General features: G+C 41.8%; 1 protein-coding gene and 1 pseudogene across 10 annotated transcripts in view; one reads left to right on the forward strand and one right to left on the reverse strand.

Moving 5' to 3' along the window:
- The window catches only part of COL6A6 (collagen type VI alpha 6 chain), a 169,495-nt gene extending 151,747 nt beyond the window's left edge, over positions 1-17,748 (reverse strand). For 7 of the 10 annotated variants that reach the window (XR_014825031.1, XR_014825030.1, XR_014825035.1 and 4 more), the window contains exon 1: positions 17,533-17,748. The gene's annotated coding sequence lies outside the window, so the exon portion shown is untranslated. Of the gene's footprint in view, positions 1-5,143; positions 5,246-17,532 lie in introns of all 10 variants that reach the window. The other 3 variants (XR_014825033.1, XR_014825032.1, XM_084991765.1) reach the window with 1 other exon arrangement.
- LOC100739656 (mitochondrial import receptor subunit TOM22 homolog pseudogene) lies at positions 5,939-6,548 on the forward strand (annotated as a pseudogene).
- Positions 17,749-18,841: the final 1,093 nt, after the last annotated feature.

Consider the following 18,841-nt stretch of genomic DNA (forward strand, 5'->3'; position numbering starts at 1 on the left):
ACAAATACTATGGCAAAAAATGTTCCAATTCTTATGATTGCTCAGGAAATTCCCAGGGTTTGGGGAGCTGTGAGCTAGGAGCCATGGATGAAGACCAAAATATCCATTATAAAAAAATCACAATTTACACCAGGTGATAGAGATAAAATGATGACTAGGCAGTCACGGTCCCTGACCTCATGACTTCTCTGGGGCCTGAGAATAAGTCTGTTAAACAGAAAGAGACCAGGCTTTGATGGGAAACCTCTAAGGACTGGAAGTGCTCCCAGCAGGGGCCCCTACCCTGGGCCTGGGACCAGGGAAGACACTGCAGAGGAAGGGTGGTGGTGGTTGGGGGCTAAACTGGAACCTGAGGGAGAAGCAACAATTAGACGGGGGACTCCAAGGAGGAGGGGAGGCATGCCTAGGGTAGATATCTGCAGGGGCCCAAAGCAGAAGGAGGGGCTTTATGTTTAGGGAACTAATGGCAGTTGAGAAGATAAGTCACCATATTTTGCCTACATCTCCTTGGCACATCATCATACAAACTGTACAATACGTCTTTTGGGGCCTCATCTTCCTCATCTGTGTAATAGAAATGAAAATACCATATCTCCTGTACTCAAAGGGCACATGCATCTCCCCTGCTCCCAATCTTAACCATACAATCAGGATGAATGTTATTACAGATTTATATATTCCTGTTTGTTTTTTTTTCCTTTTCCTTGAAAGCTACTGGTTAACTGATGGTATCTCAGAATTAAGGAAAGTACAGTTTTTTGCCTTACATTTGTCCTAATGCTATAAGAATATAGGATTATTAAATGAAATTAAGGCCCACAGTGCCTCTCAGCATCATTATCTGGGGAGCTTTTCAACTCTACCAGGTCCTCAGCTCCATTCCCAGAGATTTTGATGTTAAACTGGAGTTTGAGGAACATGGTGGGAATTTTTCAAAACCCCAGGTGAATTGAATGTACAGCCAAGACTGAGAACAGACACCACCTGATCCTATAGCAGGGCTCAGAAAACTACCGCCTGTGAGCCAAATTAGACTCTGTTTTGCTAAATAAAGTTTTATTGAAACACAGCCACACCCATACATTTATGTATGATCTAGCCTGCTTTTTCATCACCATGGCACAGTGGAGTAGCTGCAGCAGAGACAGTAGGACCCACAAAGTCTAATATCTTTCTTACAAAAACTTTTTGCCAGACTTTGCCCAAAGTTGGCTTTTAGAGTGTGGTTCTTAGCTCAGCACCATCAGCACCAGCAGAGCCCCGTCAGAGCCTCCAGGAAACGCAGAATCCCCAAGCCCTAGTGAATCTATCTACAGTACAACAAGATCTCCAGGTGGTGTGTGTGCACATCAAAGTTTGAGATGCCCTGCCTACTGCCATTCCTTCTGGCCACTTTTTTGTCCCTCTACCCTAGCTCCTGTTCAGTCTCATCCTGCAGGTCTTTATTGCAATGCTACTTTCTCAGGGAGGTCCTCTCCTGTCCTCAGGAATTAGATCACTTATATGGTTCTCTCATGGCACCTTATTATTTTTCTTCAGAGCATGTCTTAAATCTGTGATTAAGCCTTCATTGGAGTGTTTATCTTTCGAACGCTCCCCCACCCCGCCCCCGCCAGACAGGAAGCTTCACAAGGGAGGAGGCTGGATCTCAGTGTACAAGAAAGAGCTCCGAAAGGTATAAGCCATTGGCTGTGCTTCCAAGAGGAGGCAATGGAAAGAGAAGGCAGGTAACCCTGAAGTGATCTGGTGGGTGTAAACCAAAGGAATACTGCCCAGCAAGCAGTTCTACAAGGAATAAGTCATTTGCCACTGCTGTTGCTGACCTACAGTCCAATCTGAAAGGAGCTCAAGGATGAAGAAGTGAATGAAACACTCTGTGTTTTGAGAAAACAGACAAAACAGGCCCTTAGATCAGGAGAAGTTTTTATGAACCCAGATCCTTGCATCTTCTCATATTTGGAAAAGCATTAAAATCATTAACTCAAGCATCTGTTCCTCATGACTAGCAGTCACCTTCTACCAAGATGCATGCTGGGTTGCATGTACTCCTTGGCTAAAATCACATATTTACTGGTCTCCATCAGGTGGCCTCCACTCTAACCCCACACACACTCTCTTCAGAGCAATTCCTCAGAGCTATTTGAGAGGCTATCTCCCAGGCCATAGTCCCCCTGGCACTGAATAAAACTCAACTCACAGTTCTTACATTGTGTGTATGTGTTTTCTCAGTCAACATGGAAAAGAACAGAACCAATTACTATGCAGACAGGGAAGGGAGCAGTGTAGAGGTCCCCGACAATGAGCAACTAGGTTAAATTTAATTCCCTCTTTTTGTATTCCAGGGTTAAATATTAGTATTCAATCACACAGAAACACTGACGTGCTTTGGTAAACCTCTGCAGAGTAAGGATCCAATTTTACCAGATGTTCATTAAATGAAACATATGCATATCAGGAATTTAATTAGAAATGCAGAGGTCCAAGGATGTGATCATTGCTTCAGCAAGTTACGTTTCAGACAGCTTTTCCCTTCCAAGTGAACTAAGGAAACTCTTAATTGCATTCTACTCCTTTTTCCCTCTCAATCACAACTTGCCTCAATTGATTTTTTTTCCCAAAATGCCCTTGGGGAATGAATTTTTTTGAATGGCTAAATTCTTGTATGGAAATTAAGCACAACAGCTACTTTTGCCTGAGGATGTCTTTTAAAACAGAGCACAAGTCAGATGGCTTAGGTTAACTTCTTTCTGGTCCTAGGCATAACATTTCCCAATAGTGAGATAAAAGGTACAAACAAACTTATAAAACATACTGTGGGAAACAGACCCACAGACATAGAAAATAAATTTATAGTTACCAAAGGGGAAAGGGGGGAGGGATAAATTAGGAGTTTGAGATTAACATATACATACTACTATATAGATAACCAACAAGGACCTACTGTATAGCATAAGGAAATATGCTCAATATTTTGTAATAACTCATAAGGGAAAATAATCTGAAAAAGAATATATATATAATACACATATGTATGTATGTATGTGTAACTGAAACACTGTACTGTATACCTGAAGCTAACATGATATTGTAAATCAACTACACTGCAATAAAAATAAATAAATAAATTGAAGAGACAAATTTAATAAAAATGTTGAGATAAGATCAATGATTTTTTTTTCTGGAGAGGAAAATAAGCTCAAATAAAGAGAAGAATAGTCACAGACTCAAGTTGCCCCAGTAGAGCCTCAAAGGTGACTAGAATGTATGGTTCCTGATTGCCTGGCTAATCAGATGAATCACCCATTAGGAGTGAAATATATTTTGGTTAATCGCTTTCTCCCTTAAATAGGAGTATAGAGTTTGGTAGGGGCTCTGCTGCAGAAGGTAAAGTATGAGGAGCGTAGGGACATGGGTTCTAGTCCAGATTGAGAGGCCCTGGGCCAATTTAACTTAAACTCTCAGAGACTCATTTTCCTCATCTGTAAACTAAGTGGTTTTTATACACTTTAAAAAAAATCCTTTCATTTATGTATGTGAGGCCCTGTGTAGGTGGCAAGTGGGCAGCCAAGAGTAAAACCAGATGTGGTCTTTGTCCTTATGGATCTTCCAGTCCATTGAGGGAGCAATGTAGTTTTGAAAGAATGACATCAGTGTAAAGTCACATCACTGTTATATGTTGTAAAGGAGAGAGGTTTCCCTAAAGCTCCACAGCCCAGCCATCGGTGAGTCTGGACAATAGTACCTTCACATCTCACCACTCCCACCCACAAGCACACCATTGCTTCTCGCCTGGATCACAGCATTAACAGATCACATTTTGCTTCTTGCCCTTAATATAGTCATTAGGGATTAGAGCCATCTTTGAAGACCATACATTCAATCAATATCCCCATGTTCAAAGTCTCCAATGACTTTCCATCTGGCCTATAATAGATTCTAATAGCACATGCATAGCCCACAAGGCTCTCCAGCCCCATGATTTGATCTCAGTTTCTTTAGTCTCCCTCTCTTTCCCTCCACTCCAGCTACTTAGGCCTCCTTGCTTTTCTCATGCCAATGTTGTTCCTGCCTGGAAATGTCCTTTTCCTCAGGCAGCCTCATTTTGCTCCCAAGTTCACTCAGGTTTCTGCTCAAATGTCAGCTCCTCAGAGACGCCTTCCTGACCACCCGATCCAAGTAACATCCTAGTGAATGTAAATTGGTGCAGCTACTATGGACAACAGTATGGAGGTTCCTGAAAAACTAAAAACAGAGTTTTCATATGATCCTGCAATCCTTCTCCTGGGCATATATCCAGGCAAAACTACAATTCAAAAAAATGCATGCACTCCTATGTTCATAGCAGCACTATTCACAATAGCCAAGACAAGGGAACAACCTAAATGTCCATTGACAGCAAAGATGTGGTGATGGAATATTACTCAGCCATAAAAAGAATGAAATAATGCCATTTGCAGCAACATGGATGGGCCTAGAGATTATATACTAAGTGAGGTAAGTCAAACAGAGAAAGACAAATCATGTGATATCACTTGAATGTGGAATTTTAAAAAATGATACAAGTGAATTTACTTACGAAATATAAATAGACTCACAGGCATAGAAAACAAACTTAACAGAGAAAGAGGGGAGAGATAAACTAGGAATTTGGTATTAACATGTACACACTACTATATATAAAATAAGAAACAACAAAGTTGTTATAAGAAACAAACAAAATATATGCTATATAGCATAGGGAACTCTACTAAATATCTTGAAATAATCTATAAGGGAAAAAGAACTTGAAAAGGAACACACACACACACACACACACGAATAACTGAATCATTGTGCTGTATATTTGAAACAAACTAACACAACATTTTAACTCAACTATAGTTCATTTAAAAAAATCCCACTTCCTTACAGTCAGCCACTACCCCATTAAACACCTGTTTCCCCCTAGCATTTAATAATACACATTTGTTGACTTTATTATTTATATCCTCCCTGCACGTGGGACTTTGTCCCTCTTGTTTTCCAGCACTTAAAATAAGGCTTGTACATGAAAAGGTGCTCACAATAAGTGTTGAATTATTCTACACCCTGATGATGCATAAAAAAAGAGAATTGATGAACTCAGAGGTCAGGAAAGACTTACTTGGGGGTCTCTGCTTAAGGTGATATCTGGAAGAATGGTGAGAGTTAATCAGGCCAAAAGGAGTGTGGTATGCCAGGAGGGAGGAAAGCTCCTGCAAAAGTCCTGGGGGAGTAAGGAGAATAGAGTGGTCATGGAAAAAGGAAGTCCAGTACAAACAAAACACAGAGCACAGGGGAGCATGGCAATTGGTGAGGTGGGAAAAGAAGTAGCCAGGCCTTGCTTGGCTTTGCAGGATCTATTAATAATTTCTTTTAGAGAATAGATATGTGGTAGCCAAGAAGTGGTAGAGGGAGGGATGGATGGGGAGTTTGGGATTGGCAAATGCAAAGTATTATATCTGTGATGGATAAACAATAAGGTCCTACTGTATAGCACAGGGAACTATATTCAATATCCTGTGATAAATCATAATGGGAAAGAATGTAAAAAAGAATACACACACACACACGTATCTGAATCACTTTGCCATACAGCAGAAATTACAAAACATTATAAATCAACTATACTTCAATAATTTTTTTTCCACATCTGCGGCATTTGGAAGTTCCAAGGCTAGGGGTTGAAATGGAGCTGCAGCTGCCAGCCTATACCATAGCTGCAGCAATGCCAGATCCAAGCCACATCTGTGACCTATGCTACATCTTGCAGCAGTGCCAGCAACACCAGATCCTTAACCCACGGAGAAAGACCGGGGATCAAACTTGCATCCTCATAGAGACAATGTTAGGGTCTTAATCCACTGAACCATAAAGGGAACTCCAAAATTTTTTTAAATTAAAAAAATTCTAGACAGCCATGGCTGCCACCGCCGCCGACCCTGAGGCTCCCCTCTCCCCAGGTGAATTGCTCCTGAAAGGTGAGGCTGAGAAGCCTGAGGATGAGCTAGAGGAGGAAGACAATGGTGACAATGAGCTAGATGAGACCCTGTGGGAGAGACTGTGTGGTCTGACGGAGATGTTCCTGGAGAGGGTCTGTTCCACAGCTGGAGCCACTTTTGATCTCCCCCTCTTCATGGCTCAAAAAATGTACAGGTTTTCCAGGGCAGTCTTGTGGGTTGGAATCACTTCCTTCATGATCCTGGTTCTTCCTGTCGTCTTTGAGACTGAGAGGTTGCAGATGGAGCAACAGCATCACCTGCAGCAACAGCAGATACTTCTAGGGCCTAATACAGGGCTGTCATGAGGAATGCGAGGGGCTCTACCTTCACTTCCTGGAAGGATTCAGTTTGTCACTGCCATACTTGACCTGTCTTGGTGGGAGAAATTTGAAAATGCAATGGTGTTTGACTATTGGATTTTTTTTTTAAACTTTGGCACATTGATCTATCTAAACCTGGCGGAGAGAATTCTCCCCACACTGTCTCATGGAGAGACTCCAAACTTGCAGATGTGCCCTCCTATCCTGACATATTTCTTCTGTCCTCACTCTGATAGCAAGCAAAGTGCAGCACTGCAGATGGTTATGCCAGCTCTGGCCATCCCACCCCATTACTAAATTACTCCTGATTGGAAGATCCCTCACTATCCCATTGTGGGGTAGGAACTAATGCCATTGGGAAGGATGTACCCTGACCATTAACAGCTCTTTGTTTTTTAAGAATGGAATGCACAGAATATAAAATACACAATGCCTCATAGCTCTCCTGTAAAGCAGCCACTGTGAATTTCTATTTATATTAGAGGGAGGGCTGGCAGCAGATTCAACCACAAGATGGGGACTGTGGAGGACAGAGCAGGAGCTCATTTCCTCTGCATATTTTACCTGTTAAATCTGTGTGCGTGTATCTAAAAGAGAAAGTCGGTGCTCACGCTTTGTATTTAAATATTAAAATGATTCCAACAAGAAAAAAAATACTGTGTTTATCCCAAGATTAGTGGGAAGTCATTTAAAGATTTTAATTGTGGAGAAAGGTGGAGGAAGAAGCAATCACTTTTGTTTACAAAACATATTTTATTTATTTATTTCTTTAAGGACTGCATTTGCGGCATATGGAGGTTCCCAGGCTAGGGGTGGAAGAAGATCTGTAGCCACTGGCCTATACCACAGCCACAGCAACACCAGATCTGAGCCACATCTGCAACCTACATCACAGCTCACAGAAAAGCCAGATCTTTAACCACTGAGCAAGGCCAGGGATAGAACCTGTGTCCTCATGGATACTAGTCAGATTCGTTTCTGCTGAGCCATAATGGGAACTCCTACAAAATATACTTGAAAAGATTCATAAGCCTCACTTTTGCTGGGAAATTCTTGAATCCTATGAACATTCAAACAACAAAATGAGAATGAACTTTTGAAAATATTAATCAAAGCCAATTTCAAATGACAGAGATTCAGTCCAGTAAGTTTTGTAGCTACTCCAACATCACTACTTTGAGATTTTATGTCTTTGAATTTAGTGCTTTCCTTTTCTTCCCTCCCATCAATAATATGGAGTCAAAAATTCCTCTTACTCTGAATAACCTGACTTCTGAACTATTACTATGACCACGCAGGGACCTAAATTAGCATCAGCATTAGAAGTTTCTAGGCTTTAGAAGCACACACTTTCTATCTGACCCAGCAGAATAGATGCATTCAAATTTCCCACTGGCCAGTGGTGATTCTGGGCAATTTATGCACCTTGAAATCTCGGACTCTCATCAGCGGAAGGGGATACTAACAGCACCGCTTTCCTCATCGGGTTGTTGTGGGTTAAATGTGATAAAATATATAAAGTGCTTAATAAATGATGAGTTGACTGATATAGAGCGTTGCAGTAATCAACAATCTACTGTGTGAAAAAAAAATCTGAGTCAACCATCTCTTTCTACCTGAATGGTTCTTGCCCAGTTACCTGTGGCCACTGACTGAAGCTGGTGGCCTGGTTGCAACTCAGAATACAGGGCAGACTTCACCATTCTCAGTGAGGAGGTTAGCAGATATGCAAATATGGAATCACAACCTCTCCTTTGTAGTCCAAAACACTACCCAGCTTAACCCCTTTCAGAGCTGCTGGTTGAGATGACAATGGAATATTTATGCCTAATTGCAACTTTCTCCATGAAGAAATCGAAAGATGTGATGGAACTAGAGAGAAAGAAATGAAGAGATAAATGAAAACCCTCAAACTTTGGGGGAAAAAAGCATCTGTCTAAAGTATTTTGCATCTAGGGATACATAATTCTGGATTTATGAGGTGGGTTTCAAACATAGACAACACTGTTAACTATCAATATACCCAGTTTTCTTTTTTTTTTATTATTTTCCCACTGTACAGCAAGGGGGTCAGGTTATCCTTACATGTATACATTACAATTACATTTTTCCCCCACCCTTTCTTCTGTTGCAACATGAGTATCTAGACAAAGTTCTCAATGCTATTCAGCAGGATCTCCTTGTAAATCTATTCTAAGTTGTGTCTGATAAGCCCAAGCTCCCGATCCCTCCCACTCCCTCCCCCTCCCATCAGGCAGCCACAAGTCTCTTCTCCAAGTCCATGGTTTTCTTTTCTGAGGAGATGTTCATTTGTGCTGGATATTAGATTCCAGTTATAAGTGATATCATATGGTATTTGTCTTTGTCTTTCTGGCTCATTTCACTCAGGATGAGATTCTCTAGTTCCATCCATGTTGCTGCAAATGGCATCATGTCATTCTTTTTTATGGCTGAGTAGTATTCCATTGTGTATATATACCACATCTTCCAGTTTTCTTAGTGCAATGATAGTTAATTACAAATGGCTATGTGTGACAAAATTGTTGTGATATGTAGAAACAAAGGGGATTTACAAACTCTGTGTATTAGAGTGGGGCATGCATCCATGGCCCAGTGAACTTGAAAACTGGATTTCCATAAACTTAGGTAGATGCACCATTTTGTAATTTACTAAATAAAATGTAAAAGTATTCCTTAAAAAACTAAAAAATGGAAATATCTGATCCTATAATCCCACTCTAGGGCATACATCTGGAGAAAACTACAGTTCAAAAAGATACATCAATCCCAATGTTCACTGCAGCACTATTTGCAATAGCCAAGATATGGAGGCAATCTAAGTGTACCTCAACAAATGAATAGATAAGGAAGATGTGGTACATATACACAATGGAATATTATTCAGCCATAAAAAATGAAATATTTGCAGCAACCTAGAGATTATGAATAGACCTAGAGATTATCATACTAAGTAAGTAAGCCAGGGAGCAAAAGACAAATATCACATGATATTGTTTATATGTGGAATCTAAAAAATGGTACAAATGAACTTATTTACAAAACAGAAATAGACTCACAGACATAGAAAACAAACATATGGTTACTAAAGGGAAGGAGGGGAGGGAGTTTGGGGTTAAAATATAAACACTACCATATATAAAATAGATAACCAATGAGTACATATTATATACATATATATCTGAATCACTTTGCCAAACACCCAAAACTGACACATCATAAATCAACTATATTTCAATTTAAATTAAAAAAAATTAAATTAGGAGTTCTTGTTGTGGCTCAGCAGATTAAGAACCTAACGTAATATCCATGAGGATGCAGGTCGGATCCCTAGCACTGCTCAGTGGGTTAAGAATCCAGCATTGCAGCAAGCTGTGGTGTGGGTCTCGGATCCAGTGTTGCTGTGGCTATGGCGTAGGCTGGCAACTGCAGCTCCGATTCAACCCCTAGCCCGGGAACTTCCATATGCTACAGGTGCAGCAGTAAAAAGGGAAAAAAAAAAAGATAAAAAAATTGAAAGTCTTGAACATGTGCAGACAGCTCCTGGAGGTGGTATTATCCTAATTTCCAGTCCAATTATGTGTTTAACTTGCTCCCCATTATTAAAATCTAAAAAGTTTTTTGCCTGAATTATTGACTAGTGTAGGTCTGAAATTTGTTTAGGGCTTCCCTCTACCCAGTAATGTGCATCTGAGTTTGTGAGCATTTTCACAACCAGTTCCTGGAGGCCCAAGAATTAGGTGTGTCATGGTGTGTTTCAGATCATGACGGCAGTCATGGAGAAAGGAGGAAACTGAGGAGGAACTGCAATTGAGAATAATGTATTAAGCCAAAGTTCTTGGAAAAAACTCCTCAGTTTAGAAACTGAATTCATGGCATGTATCCATGAAATGCAGATGTTGAAACTCCCAGAAGAGGCAGGATTATTTGGAAGAAATTGTGTGAGGGAATTAGACTCCGTTAGATGTTATTATATCACTCCTATTTCCAAACTCACACTTCATGCAAAATTTGAAAGTGGGATACTTTCAGCTACCCGCTCTTTCCTCCCTCTGATTTCTTCTTCAGAGTGCCTTTTAAATTTAGACATCTTGGAATGTGGGCTTTGCCATCTCACAGCATACGGGGTCAATTCAGGCAATATACCTGTCTTCTGAGTCTAAAAGAACTGTCATCTATTCAGCACCAACTAACCAAATCCTCTCAATCTCTGTGCTTGGCTAAGGTTTTCCATTTCAAATGTGAAAATTAAAGTTCAGAGTCCTTATGTGACTTTCCCTTGATCATCAGCTAGTGAGGAAGCTGATTTCAGCTTACTTATTTTACAGTAGATATTTATTGCGTGTCCACAAAATGGTTAGCACAGAAGATAGCCTGGTGAACATGACAAGACAAAGTAATAATAGTTCAGTGGGAACTGTGGGAGCCCAGGGTACAGTGGGGACTCAAGACAGAGTATCTTACCTAGTAGAGATGGTACAGTAATGCTTTCCCAAGGAATGCACATATTATCTGAGCCCTAAAGGGAGAGGAGGAATCAGACAGATTTGGAGCCTAGAGAAATACTATTCTAGGTAGAGGATATTCCAAATGCAAATGACAGGCAGCGATAGAGAGCATGGTCCCCTTAAAGACCAGAGGGATTGGCAGTGGTGTCAAAGAAACAGAAAGGCAGGAGAAGTAGATAAATAAGTGTTGGTTGGTGGAAGGATTTTCAACCGCAATAGGAATTTTGGATATTATCCAAAGGCACTGGAACTTTTTCTTTTTTTTTGTCTTTTCTAGGGCCGCACCCACGGCATATGGAGATTCCCAGGCTAAGGGTCTAATCGGAGCTGTAGCCGTCAGTCTATGCCAGAGCCACAACAACGCCAGATCTAAGCCACGTCTGTGACCTAAACCACAGCTCACAGCAACGCTGGATCCCTAACCCACTGAGTGAGGCCAGGGATCAAACCCACAACTTCAATGGTTTGTAGTCAGTGTTAACCACTGAGCCACGATGGGAACTCTGGCACTAGAACATTTATATTAAACAGAGAAAAGTATGAGCAGACATACTCACTAGCGGTGAGTTTAGTTTTAGGAAACTCACTCAGGCAGAAATATGGAAAATGCTAGAAGAGAAGCAAGACTAAAGCCAGGGAGGTAGCATAGGAGGCAGTTGTTGTCTGGGTGAAAGAGAAGATGGCATTTGGGAACCTGGAGCAGAGATGATGGGGAGAAGGGAGAAGAGGTTGCAGAAATCATTAGGAAATAAAATTGTAAGAGGTGGAGACCAATTAGATAGGCTTGTTGATGAAGGCTAGGGAGAGGGACAGGGATTCAAGGCTACTTCAAAGTATTCTGGTGGGACTTTTGGCTTGTGCCATTTGCAGAATGAGGGGAGGGTTTGTTGGTAAGATATATGAAGAGAACCTGGGATTTGGTGGAAGATATTCAAGAGTCTCATGGGCAGTTAGATGCTTGGGTCTGAGTTCCAAGGAGAGGTCTGGCTTGGGATAGGGAGACTAGGAAATAATTGGTAGAAGTGAGGGTAAGTTTTATGTGTCAAGTTGACTGATCTATGAGATGGTAAAATATCAGTTCTGGGTGTGTACTTCTGGAAGAGATTAGTATCTGAAGTGACAGAATTAATAAAGACCACTTTCACTGAGGCAAGGGGCATCATTTAACCTGCTAATGGCCTGTAGAACACAGAAGTGGAGCAAGATCAAATCTGCTGTTTTTGCTTGAGCTGTAATGCCCATTTACTTGTGCCCTTGGATATTGGGGTTCTTGAATCTCAGACTTTCAGACTCAGACTGATAACATCACTGGCTTTCCTGATGCCCTGGCTTGCAAGTGGCAGGTCATAGGACTTCTTGGCCCCCATAATTGTGTGAGCCAATTCCTATAATTAATATCCTCTTGTACCTATCTCTGTATATCCTATTGGAGAATCCTAATATGGTAAGGAAATGGCGACCAAGTTGTGGGGTCATAAGAACCCCACCAGAAATATTGAGAGGCCAGTTCCATCCTTACAAGACATGTGTTGGAGCCACTTCTAACCCATACAAAGTGCTATTTCTCTAATGATGGGATCAAGCTGAGCCCTCACTGTTATCTCCCTCTGCATCCTCATGGCACTTCTCAGTGAGCTGATGGGACTTCAGGGTCAGGACATAACCAACAAGCTAACCAATCCAGACACAAGTGACACAGCAGTAGTCAGGGACACAATTCTGTTCTCTAATGTGGAAAGCAAGAATTCTAGTCTTGATTCACCTTTTGGCTAGAGCAGAATTTACAGGCTGTTAGAGCTAAAACATTACCTTTACTGACATTGCTAACAAGTTCGTGGTATGTTGGGTTTCCCCCAGAGCAGACTCTGGACAAGAATTTGTGCAAGTGGATTATTAAGAAGGGGATCCCTGGACACACTGGTAGAGGAGCAGGGAAGTGAGATGGGAAGGGAAAAGAGCCAGCTAGAATTGCAAATAAGCAGCAGGTGAGGACTCTGGGCAGCTAGAGCTCATTCCCACGGGCATCTCTGCAAGGATGTATAGATCAGCCTCAAGAGTGGCCTCCCCCAAGGCGTGAGAAGGCTGAGGATACTTATTACCAATTTTCAATGGTTGTGGAATGAGGGTTGCTCCCAAGGGTTTTTAAGTCCCAGGCCCCTCCCCTCTGGCCTCCTCCACATGGGTCAGCCATGCTCCCAAGGCCAGAGAAAGCCTCTGGACTCCACTAGTGCTTGTAGTCAGAAGCCTACAGAGAGCACTGAAACAGCAAATGCAAGAGGGAATGAGGGTAGGGCTCTGATATCCTCTGCTAGTCAGAGGAGAAGAGAAAAGCCTAAGCATTAGGGAAATCTGCTACAATGTATATAACATCATCTGCCCAGTATTACATTCCATAGAAATGTGGAAATAAATGTGATTATAGTGTTATCTACACCTATTGGTTTACAGGGAGTTAGGAGCACCAAAAGATGGCTCATGGGCCATTTGATACACTGTGGGTTTTTTTTTTTCCACCAAACAAAAATAGCCAAATGTGACTCTGACTCTATCATAATCTTCAAAGTTCTATTGTATTTGGACTCATGTAACGGAGAATTTCAGTCATTATCTCTTGCCAGACATTAATCAAGTTGTTTTTAAAGGACTCAATAAGTGCTTAGCTTGTGGGTTTCCAAGCCAACACAGATGACTTTGCCAACTAACTCTGGCAAAATTTTTCCCCTTTGAAATTAAGGACACAGCTCTTAAAGTATTATAAAAATATGTTCAAGTCGAATCAATACCCCATCCTTAATTATAAATGGTGAAACAATGGTTAAATGTATATTTATTTATGTATACATATTCACAAATGTATATTTGTGACTTGATGGGAATGGTGAGGCTTACTTTCATAAGATGGAGTAAGTCTGTATGCTGTTTTCCCCCCCCCGCCCGCTATTTGAATATTTGGGGGAAAACTTTCTCTGCCTGGCAAAGTTAAATCAGCAAATTTCCTGAGACTTGGAAACATAAAAAGTGTTAGTTTTTTTAGGGTTATCTTGGTCAATCCAGACAACAGATAAGAGTAAGGTGTAGAGTCAATTTATTGCTTTAACAAAACCAAAGGTCAGATGCAAGGCACAAGCAGAGGTGATACCACTTCTTTAAACTTGTCTGGATTTTCTAAGTGCCTCTGCTCCAGATTGACATGAAAAGCATACTTCAGTCAGACTTTTGCAATTTTAAGTTTTTCATTATCACATTGAGTACCTACTAAGTGCCAGGTACTGTGGGAAACGCTAGGGATACCAGAGACACAGCAGATCTTTTCTTCTACACACAGTTTATGTCAGCCAAACAGTATCCATTTTTATGCATGGTAACCTCTTCCAAATTTCAGCGCCTTTGGGTCACCCCAAGAAATGACAAGTTTGGAAAGAAGGTGAGGAATCTGGAGAGGGTGTGAGACCAAGTCTGTGCAACCACTATTTCTTTATTTAAAAAGTTTGACCTTTAGGAGTTCCCACTGTGGCACAGCAGGTTACGAACCTGACTAGTATCCATGAGGATGTGGGTTGGATCCCTGGGCTCACTTGGTGGGTCGGGGATCTGATGCTTCCAAGAGCTGTGGTGTAGGCTGCGGAAACGGCTCGGATCCCAAATTGCTGTGGCTGTGGTAGGCCAGCAGCTGCAGGTCCTATTTGACCTTTAGCCTGGGAATTTCAATGTGCCACAGGCACAGCCCTAAAAAGGAAAACAAACAAACAAGAAACCCCCACTTCACCCCACTCCCCCCAAAAACAAAGAAACAAAACCATGTTCTAAAGAAAATAAAAGCTTGAGTTCACTTTTCAAAGCTTTGGAACTATATGAACAATTTGACTTTTCTAGGAAAAGTTTCCCTAATCTGTAAAACAGAAGATATGCAGAGATATGGAGTGAAATCAGAAGAGCCACACTCTCAAATATCTCTTCCAGGGCAGCAGCATGCCTAAGTGATGGGTCTTGCTTTAAATGATCTCTACCAACTGGAAGGTTTCCAGGGGAAAAGGAGAGTACAATGTTTGGCAAGTTATGTATTTCTGTGAATCATGCGTTATACTCCATGGAAACAAGGTATTTCAGTGAGGTCAAAACATGGAATAAAATTGAACTCAACACGAAATGAATTACTGGGAACCCTTCTACGTGCCTTGAGTCTTGAGAATTATCACCATCAACATCATCCTCATTTACTGAGCACTGATGCCTGGCATTTTATAAGGATCTTATTTTTTTCTGGCACATCTCTCTGAGGTCACCCTTGTGACAGGTGTAGAAAAATTCAAGAGAGGTTAAGCCGATGTCCAAGCTAGTCTATGACTTGAAACTTGACCTGTTTCAGAGCGAAGATAACACACTTCCTGCTTTAAATAACCAATATAACAAACAGCCACGAAAAGGTCAGGACAGGAGAAAAAAAGATTTTGGCCAACTTTTGATCATTCTGGAAAAGTCTTAACACAGAAATACAGAAAAATTTAATCTTCTTACTTAATTCTCGGGAGTGTAAGAGTTAGTGGTTTTTGGTTACAAATATACCCTTATTAGTCTGGACCACTTTTATTTATTTGCAAATGTTATACCTAGCAATCACATATATTTTTTTAGAAATTTCAGGGGCAATAGATATTTACTGAGAGAAAAGATATTTTCAGTCATTTTAAAAATACAATTATACTAGCAGGACTATGTAGTACACTGTATTTGGATGAATAAATAATACACCAACTTTTATTCATAATTCTGTGGCCTGACCAGCATCTGGTGGCTTAATTAGCTGCTCTTGGCACTGTCCAGGCAAATAAAGAAATAGATAAAGCCTTTCTCGATAAATATTCCAAATATTCAAGCATTCCTGAAATTCAGACATTCTGAAGAGAATGTGAAAAGTGGAAAATACAAGTACAATATATTTAACAATGGTCTTTTTTGAGAATTGTTTCACAAGAGGATTTAGTAAAAGTAGAAGTCTTTTATTAATAATAAAAAAAGGCTAAAGATGATTCTCCAATGAGTGCTTACTATAAAGTCTTTCATGCATCTCATAAAATTTGTTTCACATCACACAACGTCCAAAACACATGTATTTTTGAGTGGAAGATAAGTTTTCAGGTTCTCTTCATTCTAATATTTTGGAATAAAATGAAGGAGGAGGAAGAAACCTGAAAACGTCTTTCTTTCTTTTTTTTAGAAGAGGTGAGCAATTTTTTTATTTTAACTATAGTTGATTTACAATATTGTGTTAGTTTCAAGAGTACAGCTTCAGATTCTTTTCCATTATAGGTTGTTATAAGATACTGACTATAGTTCCCTGTACTATACAGTAAATCCTCCTTGTTCATCTACTTTAAATATAGTGGTATGTATCTGTTAGTCCCATGCTTCTAATCTATCCCTCCCTTTCCTGTTTATTCTCTGGTAAGCATAAATTTGTTTTCTATGTCTGTGAGTCTGTTTCTGCTCTGTAAATAAGTTCACGTGTATCCTTTTTTTAGATTCCGCATATAAGTGGTATCATATAATATTTGTCTTTCTCTGACTTACTTCACTCAGTATGATAATCTCTGAAAACGTCTTTTATAAGTGAAAACGTTTTAAGGCCAAGGCCATCCATGCATTTTAAAGCACTTTATTTAGATGATGCCACACTGGAAATTTTGTATTAAAAATAGTGGTCAGCAAATATAGATCCTTCTTTTAAAAAGCAAGGTGACTGCTGATTCTGCAACGGTAGAAATTCTTAACAAAAGATGTCTAATATCCTTCCTATCTTAAGTCTCATGATTTTTACGGACATCTCAGATATTCTTAATCGACATCACCACCCTTTTTGCCTATGGAAACATCCCCCCCCAGCTGGGAATTATCATCTTTAAATATCTCCAAAGGGTAGACTTCTAAAAAGAGAAGTAAGAAATCTTCATCACAAAAGGACACAGAAGGAAATAAATCACTTCCTAGAGCCAGGAAGGCACTTTTTCCTATTCCTGCCTGCCTCCTTCCCTCATCGAAATTATTTGCACAGTTGACGGTGAGCCAGGTAGTTGGGGGTCCACTCCTTGCAGAATGTTACTAGGCTTTCATAAAGGGCAGATTGTTACTGCCTTCTCCACTCCTTTCAGCCAACAATAAAACTCCAACCATCTTTAATAAATGTGGGTGATTGCAGGAACAAATATACAGGCTGGGTCTGGATGGGCTTGGGAATGACTTCTCCTGACCCCGTCTGGTTAACCCCATTCATCTGCTCCCGGTGCAGTCCTGGGTGCCTGTTGCACTCCAGGCCCTGTGATGGGTGTGGAGACAGTGTTGTGTGGGGCACCTCTTAGCCTCTGAAGCTCTTGCGTGTGCGGTGGTAGACAAGGATCGCAGGGCAGAGAGTGACAACAGAACATGCAGTGGGCTCTCCAAGAGGAGGATGTGGGAAACTCAAAGAAAGACGCAGTGAGAGCAGCTAATGCTGCTTGGAGGAGGTGAAAAACAGAACCAGATGATATTGAGCTTCTGACATCCCGTCTTTCTTTTACAGGTGTTCTCATGCGGCCCCCTCCAACCGGCGCACTCCTCCCATGCAGCCACTGACCACTTGCAAACCTAGTTTTGGCTCTGGCTGGCCCAGCGGACGGCGGCTCCAGCACTTACCTCGGGGAAATGTCCACGCTGCCCCCAGCCCTGCACCTCCCAAGCCCCGGGAGCGTCTCCTTGCAGCGCACAGAATAGAGCGCAGCGCACCGCTCCGCCCGCAGCGAAGCGGCGAGTGCCGCCGAACGGGTGACCGAGGGGGACCTCAGGGACCGTGGAAGGGACGAGAGGTAGCGCGGGAAGCCTCAGGCTTCTGGTGTCCCGCAGACGGGCGGCAGCTCCCAACTCTTCCTCGCAGCTATATAAACGCTTCTCCCCGCCCCGGGCCGACCCTTCTCCGCCCCGGCGGCCCCGGCCCAGGGCTCGTCCCCCGGGAAGGGGGCGCAGCCGCGGGGAAGTGATGGAAGTGGGTTGGGGGGGTTCCTGAGGCTGTAACTGCACCGCGGAGCTTCCTCCTTACGGGGAAGCTTGACCCTTGACTCAGCACCCAGGAGGAAACTGAGGGCGGGGAAATTGAGGCGTTCGCTGCGCGCCTTCTTTGTGCCCAACCGACGGTCAGGGCGCGCGCTCTGAGGCGTAGTAAAGATTGCAGTTCATCTCCTATCTTTGGAACTGCTGTCACTTGGCGGCTCTGTCTGTGTTCTGGGATCTTCTTGCAAGGGAGCTCGAGGGGTCCCCACTTGGAATTCAGGGTCCAAGGAGAGTATTCTTTATTCTATTGTCCACTGACCTTTCCTCGATGACTGTCCATTCATTTGTCTATTCATTTATTGGTTTCACAAGTAGTTGAGCACCTAGTGTGTGCTATTATTAAGTGCTAGGGATGCAAAACCAAGTCAGGCTCTCAGCTAGAAATCTCGTTGGGGAGGCAGAAGTGGAGACTGGAAACAGGGTGGTAATTGCTGGACGAGGTAAGCGTGGCCATGAGAACAGAGAATCTTCAAACTTGGAAGGCCAAAAGAAGCTTCCCTGGGTAAATTAAGCCCAAACTGAAATCTGCAGTGTAAGATACGCATAAAAGCGGGGAAAAGAGGGTCCCAAATGGAACAGCAGCTGCAGACTGGGAAGACAGAGGCAGTCTGTCTCCAGGAGAACTATGAGCATTTGTTTTTAAAATTTGCTACTTACTGTCATCATAAATAAAGAAGAAAAATTTTAAAGGCAAACAAACTGGTTTGTAGGTGGTAGAATTGGAATTGAATGCAGGCAGTCCACCCCAGGAGGATGCTTTTATAGGATGGAATGTCAACTTGGCAAATGACAAGTTCAAAACAGAGATGGTTCCCATTGGGGATTCCTCTAGAACCTGGGACATAACCAAGACCATCACCAACTGTAATTTTGTCCAGGTCATTAGTTTTAGTTTCTT

Source organism: Sus scrofa, chromosome 13 (genome assembly GCF_054392235.1).
Source record: "Sus scrofa isolate SSC_HxYL_T2T_F1_AM1 chromosome 13, Sscrofa_HxYL_maternal_Yorkshire_Landrace_v2.0, whole genome shotgun sequence".
Lineage (NCBI taxonomy): Eukaryota > Metazoa > Chordata > Mammalia > Artiodactyla > Suidae > Sus > Sus scrofa.